We start from the raw sequence: 11,067 nt of genomic DNA, 5'->3' as shown, positions 1-11,067 counted from the left end.
AAAAAAAGTTTCTACTCTAAAGAAAAGCCAGTTGTTAACTTGGTCAAATGGTCAAGTTTTTTGCTTGTTTATGCATTTTTTCAGTGGAAATCACTCAACAACCTAAATTTTTAGGCTTTAATTTGTAGCTTGCATATTTTTGTTTTTTTCTGCCCGTGAATAAATCTTATGCACAATGTCATGAGGCATAACAAACAGTTTATTAACAGCTAAAATTTAGCACAACAAAGTCAGTCATCAAAAACCGATTCACCCCATCACTTATTCCTTCCTGTGAGGAGGAGTCAACGCAAAAACTCAGATGTCTTCCAACTCTACTTATCTGACTGCAGAGAGGAGGACAGAGAACAGTGGACACACAGTTGAACATGATGGACTATAGGACAGGACTGCTGCTGTTAACTATCTGCTGGGCAGGTGAAGAGTTTCACTGATCATAATCTGACATATAATTATTTTTGCTACTAATTTAATACATTACATGCATTTCTTTTTTGTCTTGACAGGTGTTGATGGTCAGACTCTGACTGAATCTGAGCCAGTGGTTAAAAGACCTGGAGAATCCCACACACTGACATGTTCAGCCTCTGGATTCACATTCAGCAGTTACCATATGAACTGGATCAGGCAGGCTCCTGGAAAAGGACTGGAGTGGGTTGCTATTATACATACAGGCAGTACTCTTATCTATTACTCTCAGTCAGTCCAGGGTAGATTCACCATCTCCAGAGATGACTCCAGCAGTAAAGTTTATCTACAGATGAACAGTCTGAAGACCGAGGACACAGCAGTGTATTACTGTGTCAGAGACACAGTGAGAGACAGTAATAGGAGAGTCATACAAGAACTACTTCCTCTACTGACTTTAGCTGCAGCTGAAAGAGTCGAGAATTTAAATGGAGAAAACTGTTTATTTTTTATAAAGTGTTTTTGTGTGTTTTTTCTTGGCAGCAGTGTTTATAGCAGAAGGGAAATATCTATTTCAATTTTGAAATAATACCACTGATTTATAGTAGTTGACGCCAGTCAAAGAAGAGTAGTCAGTACGGGATGAGCGAGTCTCCAGGGTGTAATCGATGAGTGTACTCCTGATGACTGTACTGCATTCTGTCTTTTACAGGTGAGCGTGTTATAGACAACACACAAATGATAGACAACAGTAGTAGTGAATCTTGGGTGCTTTAGTGTTGCAGATTGAGCGGAGAAGAGTGGATTAATTGGTGTATGAGTCTGAGTGTGAGTCGCCGCGTTGCGCGGTCAAGATGGCGGACATAGGTCCGTGGCGACCGCAGTAGCTAATGGAGTACTTGTCAATGCTGTTGTGAGCCAAGAGAAGAAATATGAGTGCTCGGGAAATGCACACAGTGTTATAATGTCAGCATGAGTTGATTGTAAAGGCTGATATCATGGAATAAAAGTGTGAATGACATGAAGTAGTAAGGTGGAGCGTCAACCTAAGCTAAACTGTACACCCGTGGACAGTGTACTAGCGCTAATTTTGTTATTAAGCTGAGGCTAAAGCCAGTACAGTCAGTCCAGGGTAGATTCACCATCTCCAGAGATGACTCCAGCAGTAAAGTTTATCTACAGATGAACAGTCTGAAGACCGAGGACACAGCAGTGTATTACTGTGTCAGAGACACAGTGAGAGACAGTAATAGGAGAGTCATATGTGGCACTGTATGACTTAAGTATAAAGATAGTTGCCCCCCATTTAATTCTTAACTGTTGTGTCGAAGTTTATTTACTCCTTAGCCTAGTGTGTGTTGTAGAGGAAAAGGGATTATCTACGCCCGTATACTCCACCTCACCCCCAGGGGGCGCCCGATGCCTGAAGCATCCGTAGTTGACGCCAGTCAAAGAAGAGTAGTCAGTACGGGATGAGCGAGTCTCCAGGGTGTAATCGATGAGTGTACTCCTGATGACTGTACTGCATTCTGTCTTTTACAGAAATAAATGTGTTGCATTAAGAGTGAGCGGCCCCTCATTCTTTAGCCCTGTAACACATACAAGAACTACTTCCCATTTTCCACATCACCAGTGGGAACAATCATTTATGTATATTAGCTGGAATTCTTCCAAACAGGCTTAGATATGATGATATTAATTTAAAGGTTGGGGGGTGGAGTTAGGACAATTCTAAGGGCCCACGAACTTTGGGGGCCCACAGTCTGTGGGTAGAGGGCCCAACTTCAAATTTTTTCATAGGGCCCAAAACTGCTAGTGGCGCCCCTGCTCATATCCTGTATCCGGGCAACTGGAGCAACTGCCAGGTGACCAGTCATGTTTGGTTCTTTGTTTCTCACTAGTTACAGTATTTTAAATCAGAAAGGAAGGATATCAGATAACTGATTTGGTGCTTTGGGGGCCCCAAATGATGACCACTTCATTATCAATCCATGAGTTTGCCATCTGTTGCCATTTACACGAAGTAATAAGATAGAGACCCTAGTTAGTTTGCAGTAGTTTGTTGCCAGACTTGAACAAGATAATATTTTAAGCATATTTAAAAATAGTTGTACCCTCCCTGTGAGGAGGGGTCAATGCAAAACTGAGCTGTCATCTACCGCTACTTATCTGAATGCAGAGAGGACGAAAGAGAACAGTGGACACACGTGAAACTATGATTTACAGTCCAAACTATATAACAAACATAACTCAAAAGAAATGTTTTTGTGCCTCTTTCACACAGACGCACAAACCTGTTCCATTATGATGGTAGAGACCAAAGGCAGCGGTCTTATTCCTTTCATTAAAATCTGTCTTTAAGTAAAAATGTCTTGTTGACTAAAGTACACAAATAGAAAGTAAACAAATAGGATTATAATATAACCAGTAATAAAACAACACAATAAAACACAAGGGAACAAAAGACCATGATTAATTACTATCAGACTCCACTATGTATTAAAAGCCATGCAAAATAAATAAGTCTAAAAGCTGCCAGGTCTGTAGATGATCTAACATTCACAGGTTAGATGTTCTGTTGTTTAGGGACTACACAGTGTTTGTATCAGGCTCTTGGCACCTCTAAAAGAAGCTGAGTTGATGATCTGAGGGATCTTGGTGGTTTGTGACACTGCAGTAATTCACTGAGGTGTAGTGGTGCCAGAACATTCAAAGCCTTAAAAACAAAAATCAGCAACTTAAAATAAATTTGAAAACAGACTGGATGTCAGTGAAGAAAGGCCAGAACTGGGGTTTTATGATCAAACTGCTTCTTGTCAACCTGTTTGTTTTTGAGACATTTTTTTATCAAATGACCACAAATGTAAAATATCCTTCTACCCTGAACCTGAAAGATGGATTATGTACTTTGAAAAGGTAATTATCTCAAAAAAACAAAACTCGTTAAAAGGTTTTCAAAATACACTAGGATTCTGAATGATGTCTAATCTTTAAGCATGGATGTTCATCTGCTGATTAATTTATGTAGATCCAAAATAGTGCTTTGATTAGTGATGTGTTTACTCTTAACAGGAAACTGGTTACTCCTCGTCATCTCACCAACCTTTTCTCTATAACTTTGATTTGCTGTGTTTGAATATATTCATTTACTTGTAAGACGTTTCCTCCCAATGGAGACAATAATTATCTTCTTACTTTAACTATTAATTTTAGTTTATGCAGTATGAAAGTAACCTCATAGATTTGTTGCAAAATATTTGTGCTTCTCAAACTCTGTCACCTCGTGAGAAAGGATCTTTAAGTTAGAACCTGTCACTGTCCTTCTTTATGCAAAGCAACTTACTCACAGTCTACTAAATGATATGAAGCTCTCAGTTGCAGCATAAGAAGAGAAGCCCCCATCAGATCACCTTCAGCACCAACCATGTTCTCTGTAGCTGTGCTGCTGCTGCTGCTGCTGGATCCTGTGAGTCTCACTGAGGCAGAGACACTGACAGTATGACCACAGCACTCTGACTGTTCACTGTTATTACACTGGTTCTATGTTCAACATGTTTTATCAGGTGTGAAGTGTGAACAGCTGACACAGCCAGCCTCTGTGACTGTGCAGCCAGGTCAACGTCTGACCATCACCTGTCAGCTCTCTTATTCTGTGGGCAGCTACTACACAGCTTTGATCAGACAGCCTGCAGGGAAAGGACTGGAGTGGACTGGAGGTGCATGTGCTGGATGCACTTCATCCTACAAAGATTCATTAAGGAACATGTTCAGTATCGACTTAGACTCTTCCAGCAAGACAGTGACTCTAAACGGACAGAATTTACAGCCTGAAGACACTGCTGTGTATTACTGTGCCAGAGACCCACAGTGACACAAACCATCAGTTGACCTGAACAAAAACCTTCAGAGCCTGAACACTAACATGAAGCCACCAGAGGAGGAGCCCTCAGACCACTGATGATTTCAGTAAAGTGTGAACATAGTGAATAGGAACATTATTGTTAGATTTTATAAAAGCTTCTTAATTTACTAATAGTTGTTTACATCAGTTACAATCTCTGACAGTATAATCACTGAATCATTAGTGCACAGTATTTCTACAGCATCAAACATGGCTTCAAAAACATATCATCTAACAAGAAATGATTTTCTCTTCCACAGTCAGTATTAAACAAACAGACAAACAAACAAAGTAACAATTATTGTATTAATCCTATCTTCATTTATACACATATCACTCATTTTAGCTAATTTCAAGGTCATGTTATTTTCTAAAACTACAGAATATTCAGCTTTTTATTTCCAGTCTAACATGTGTTTATAATAAATTCAACTTCAATGTTTTTTCTGATATGATTTTTTTCAACATCATTTCATCTAAATATTGATTTATTTGAAATATATATTAGCCGATTTATTGTCGTCTGTATGTAAATACGCTTCCGTGTGTGTTGCCTCATAACTGTGTGTCTGTGTGTCAGTGAGAGGACAGAGGAGCTCACATCAGTTCAGCTTCATCATCAACCATGTTCTCTGTAGCTCTGACACTGCTGCCTGCAGCTGGATCTTGTGAGGAGCTTTAGTCGATTCACATCAACAAACACTACAAAGTCAGATGAATAATGAAAACTAATGTTGATCTCTGTTTCCACATGTGTCTACAGTATTGATCTGATCCAGCCAGACTCACTGGTTGTGCAGCCTGGACAGTCTCTGACCATCACATTGCTCTTACATTCCGCTGTCTCCACAGCTTAGCATTTGTATTGTGGCCAGAACAGTCCTGAATAGTTCAACAATTAACATCTGTTGATTAGTTTAGCATAAAAGTATTTGATTTTATGACCCTCATGCTTTGAGAGATGGACAATCAGAAGCAGCCAGGTGTGAACCAATGTCTCCACTTCAAACATTTACATCTCTATGCAACCAGGGCCAACAAGAATGAAAGTGGAGTCCCTGGCCACACAGAGCCTAATACATTTATAAGTTTTGGGCTGCCCCCTTACCCAGATGAAGTCAGTCTGCAGATTCCATCTCTTATCTAGTGCTCCACAGGCTTGGAGCAGCTGCAAGTTACCTAGTCATAGCAAAATGAAGAATCTCAATGTGTGTGTATGTTGTCACATGGTGTGTAGCAATGACATTCATTCATTTATTCAGACATAATATTCTAACACAAGATTAATACAGGAAAACAATTGGTGTCGTGGTTCTCTTTTCAGAATCAACATTCTGTCTGCTAACCTTGAAACAAAACAGACTAGAGCAGACTTTAAATCTTACTAAACAGCATTACTAACACATCTGTCTAACAATTATCTAACTAATTTACTAATATCTAACACTGCCATCAGGACAGTGTGGGACAAGTGGGTGCGCCGCCTCCCCCTGTTTTACAACTCTGGGCCTCATGTCACCATTGATGAGCAGCTGATGCCATTTAGGGGCTGCTGCCCCTTTAGGCAGTATATGCCATCCAAACCAGCAAAATATGGCATAAAGATCCGGGCTGCCTGTGGTGCCGCAACCTTGTATGCTTGGAACTTACAAGTCTACACGGGGAAACCTGATGGAGGAGCCCCAGAGATAAATCAAGGAATGAGAGTTGTCCTGGACCTGCCTCAGAAGCTCAGTGGACATAATATAACGTGCGACAATTTTTTTACCTCACACAAGCTGGGACAGGAGCTCCTGAAGAGGAAGCTGACCATGGTGGGAACTATTCGCAAAAACAAGTCTGAGCTCCCACCTCAACTATTGATTACAAAGGACAGGCCTGTGAAGTTTGTGTACACGACTGACACGTCCCTGGTGTCCTATGTGCCAAATAAAGGCAAGAATGTTGTTCTGATGAGTACACTGCACAGGGATGGGAGAATCTGTGGCCAAAAACCACCGATCATGTGATGTATAGGTTTGTCTGTGTTCAATGAGGCTGTGTTGTGTAGACCAAAATGGTTATTGTGTGTTCAGCTTGTGCTCTGCAAACTGTCCTGAATGTTTGAAATTACTGAGGTTCAAATAAAAATCAGCAGTTGTGAAAAATCTTGCTTCATTTGTAAATTTGTTGTTTTTTTCCCAATCGTCCAACAAAAAATTAGCACAACACAGTTTTAACCTTTATGTAATGTAATTTAACAAAGGTAAAGGGCAAATGTAAACATCTGTTGATTATTAGAGTTTATTATTACATTGTTTTAGATTAAAATTCTTTGATTATGTTGAGTTACAAAGCCAAAAGATGATGCAGGTGCAGCACACCCGTGAACAGAACACCACCAGTGTAAACAAAACATTAAGAGTACACCAGGGCTTTCATTGAGGTTGAACTTGTAACAGTAGTCATCACACACAATAAAGAGACCACTTCTCTTCAGAATTAATTTGACAGGTCCGTTCGACGGGGCGTTTCATAGACCTCCTGTACTTGCTGTGGTTCACTCAGTGCTGAGGCATCATGAGGAACACAACAAAGAATAATTTATTTCTGCTGTGAAAAAACTGGGCTGATGCAGAGGTACTTTTTAGAAGAATACTGGTTTTCACTCTCCCACTGTATTTATGCTATGCGCTTTAAAACATCTTGTTTTTACAATAAAGATTCAGTTCAAGTCCTGATATGGAGCTAAATAATTTTACTGCATGTCCTCATTGTGAGGAAAGTTTTTTTATTTTGAAAAGAGAAGACTAATAAAAAGATATATATTTCACTATGTGAAATTTATTATACATTAACGTATCAAAATAAGCATGTGCACATGGATCTTCACTGTTTAGGATAAACAGAAAAGACTGGCCTCAACTTGCCGGTATGCAATATTTGTATGAAAAGATGTTACTATCTGATTGGTCAAAAACTGTTGGGGAGAAGCCGTGGTTTAAACTTAACTCTCCCGTTATTGGTCCTTCAGTCCATCCATCCTCCAATCATCCTCTCTGCTCCAATGGTCGTGGACAGCGCCCTAAAAGGGGAGGAATACCTATACCGTCTGAATTCCTACATAGACACTTCTTTCTTTGTTTCCAACTAACTGCTATGATTTAGGCATTGCTTTCCAGTTCCGATAAAACTGCTCTGCCTGTGTGAGTGTAATGGTCCTACCTTTGAAGTTTTCTCCTCTTCCTGGCTTCAGATCTAATCTCTATTTCACTATCCTATGATGTAATAAACTATAACTCCCCTGGCCCATTAGCCAGGTGGTGATAATAAATTAACTGTGGACCCTTTGCCAAAGCTGTAAATCTAATGAAATTCAGTGTTTTGGTGAACCAGTCCCGTTGATGTTAAACAGTGCTCCAGTTGGCTAACACAGTAAATACTGACCAGTGATTCAGTGAACACATAGGGTGATATGTAACTACCGTACATAAACATAAACACAAATGTGAGATTAAAGTATATAGACTTATGTATGCTATATAATAAAAACCCTAACTAATTATATTCATTTCTATCTAAAAATAAAAATCACCCTAACAAATCCCTCCTTTTACACCTTTTAAGGTGTAAACTAATGCGACCTAATTATAAGCAAAACATTATATAGGTACTTACTAGTAACTCAAACTAATAACAGTTCTATAAACCATAAATGTAAAAACATAGTAAAATCTTATCCTCTGCATGAGCTGTGACTTTTGATCGTTGCTGGGCCTATCCAGGCCATCAGCCGACATCTCTGGACACAGGTCATCTCAGGGGAATTCTAACAAAATCAACTCTAACACAATTAGATAACATGTAACCAAAGAAAGTTACTTGAGTAGGATTATAATATAGTTGAGTATTTGCTTCCTTATTTTTCACTCCTTATACAGGTCAACTGTTGTGACCTGTAACCTGTAACCTTCACACCTTTAATCATTTCACCCAATACTGCAATTAAAACATGATCATGAAATGGAAATTAAAATAAAAATGTAAATAAGTTGAGACTGAAAGAGATGGTCCTTTCCCTCATGCTTCATAACACACAATTGTCTGTACTGTTGGACACACAGCTTCAATGCCACAACATCATTTCATCTTTAATAGATTTCTCATCAGCTCTTAATAACAACAAGGACGTCTGGCTGCTTGTGTAGGAGCGGAGAGTATTACAATACATTTGTTCCAGGGAAAAGCCATTAGATAACCTTTTTGTTCTGTCAAGTCCTTTTCACAGCAAAATGTAAGCCTTTGACAATTATACAAATTCATAAGAAATTCCAAAGATTTATTCGGTTCAAACCACAGATCTCACTGTAATTAACTTTATTCATCAAATAAATCTTCAATAGCCAAGTCTGATCTATGTTATTCCTTCCTGTGAGGAGGAGTCAACGCAAAAACTCAGATGTCTTCCAACTCTACTTATCTGACTGCAGAGAGGAAGACAGAGAACAGTGGACACACAGTTGAACATGATGGACTATAGGACAGGACTGCTGCTGTTAACTATCTGCTGGGCAGGTGAAGAGTTTCACTGATCATAATCTGACATATAATTATTTTTGCTACTAATTTAATACATTACATGCATTTCTTTTTTGTCTTGACAGGTGTTGATGGTCAGACTCTGACTGAATCTGAGCCAGTGGTTAAAAGACCTGGCAGACTGACATGTTCAGCATCTGGATTCACATTCAGCAGCTACCCCATGAGCTGGGTCAGACAGGCTCCAGGAAAAGCACTGGAGTGGGTCGCTTATATAGGCACATATAGTTCTCCTATCTATTACTCCCAGTCAGTCCAGGGTAGATTCACCATCTCCAGAGATGACTCCAGCAGTAAACTTTATCTACAGATGAACAGTCTGAAGACCGAGGACACAGCAGTGTATTACTGTGTCAGAGACACAGTGAGAGGCAGTAACAGGAGAATCATACAAGAACTACTTCCTCTACTGACTTTAGCTGCAGCTGAAATAGTTGTGAATCAAAATGGAGAAAACCGTTTATAACAAAAAGTGTTTTTTTTGTGTGTGTGTGTTTTTTTTTATGGCAGCAGTGTTTACAGCAGAAGTGAAATACTGACATTAAACTAGTCATAAATAGTTTTGATCACTATGGAGCATAAAAAAGTTGTCAACACAACACTGACATATCATCAACTTATAAGAAAATATGTTTAACTTGCTAGCAAACTGTTGCTTATTTACATACAGTATGTTATATATTTACACATGTTTTCCTTTTTGTTTGATACCTGGTTGGTTAGAATAATAAAATTCTGTCTGACAAACAGCCTGATCTTTAAAGACCATGTTACTGTTCTCATGAACTATTATATTTCTAAAAACCTCATCCATTTCAATAGGTGGTTAAATTCATTTCTGGTAGACTTACACTAATCTTAGTAATAACTGCAACTTGCATAACCCTAACTTTTACCCAAACCTCAACTAAAGCTGACACTTGGTCTAAACTTACACCATCTTATTTTTACAAAGATCTAAAGGTGGCAGTAGAATATAGGATTTGGATAAAACTAACTAAGGAGATTATCACAGTGCTTAAACACACATTGATATTATTCAAGCAACAACTGATGTTGTGGTTTGTGACCTCCCTTATTTTGTGGTTTTGATCAGCAGCTGCTTTAACTGTAATGATTAATATTGTTCTTATTATCAATTGCACACAGCAGGTGTTAAACTTTTATTATAGTGTATTTGGACATTTTGATCTAGCATGTGGGTCGTCTACATGCTAGATCAAAATACAAGTAAAAAATACAAGCTTATGCTTAAACTAAAAATACAAAATGTATTAACATTTGTTTACATCAGTTAAAAACTCTGACAGTATAATCACTGAATCATTAGTGCACAGTATTTCTACAGAATCAAACTTAGCTTCAAAAATACATCATCTAACAAGAAATATTTTCCCTTCCATAAAGTCAGTATTAAACAAACAAACAAACAAACAAATAATTATTGTGTTAGTGTTATCTTAAGTAATATACAAATAATTCTTGTTTTTTAATTTCTTGTTTTTTATATTGTTAGATTTTCTTTGCCTTTCTAATGGACTTTGAATTGCTTCGGTGTATGGAATGTGCTATAGAAATAAAGTTGCCTTGCCTGGCTTTAATAATGAAGGACAAACAATCAATAATTTGTCAATTTGTTGCACAAGTCACCCTGAAATATATAAGAATTTTAGCAGAATGGCTGTTATTTTATAGTTTCATCAAATATTAACAAAGGAGGAGGAGTCAATGCAAAACTCAGATGTCTTCCACCGCTACTTATCTGACTGCAGAGAGGACGACAGAGAACAGTGGACACACAGTTGAACATGATGGACTATAGGACAGGACTGCTGCTGTTAACTATCTGCTGGGCAGGTGACGAGTTTCACTGATCCTAATCTGACACATCATTATGTTTACTACTAATTTAATACATTACATGCATTTCTTTTTTGTCTTGACAGGTGTTGATGGTCAGACTCTGACAGAATCTGAACCAGTGGCTAAAAGGCCTGGAGAATCCCACAGACTGACATGTTCAGCATCTGGATTTACCTTTGGTGACTATTGGATGGTCTGGGTCAGACAGGCTCCTGGCAAAGGACTGGAGTGGATTGCTTATATCAGCAGTGGCAGTGGTAGTAGCAAATACTACTCTCAGTCAGTCCAAGGCCGGTTCACCATCTCCAGAGACAACA

The 11,067-nt window shown here is 38.6% G+C and overlaps 1 pseudogene; it reads left to right on the top strand.

Moving 5' to 3' along the window:
• Positions 1-3,832: 3,832 nt before the first annotated feature.
• LOC109953622 (Ig heavy chain V region 5A-like) lies at positions 3,833-4,659 on the top strand (annotated as a pseudogene).
• Positions 4,660-11,067: the final 6,408 nt, after the last annotated feature.

Source organism: Monopterus albus, unplaced genomic scaffold, assembly GCF_001952655.1.
Source record: "Monopterus albus unplaced genomic scaffold, M_albus_1.0 scaffold864.1, whole genome shotgun sequence".
NCBI classification, from domain to species: domain Eukaryota; kingdom Metazoa; phylum Chordata; class Actinopteri; order Synbranchiformes; family Synbranchidae; genus Monopterus; species Monopterus albus.
Note: the sequence above shows the minus strand (reverse complement) of the source record. Positions and strands in the feature narration are given on the sequence as shown.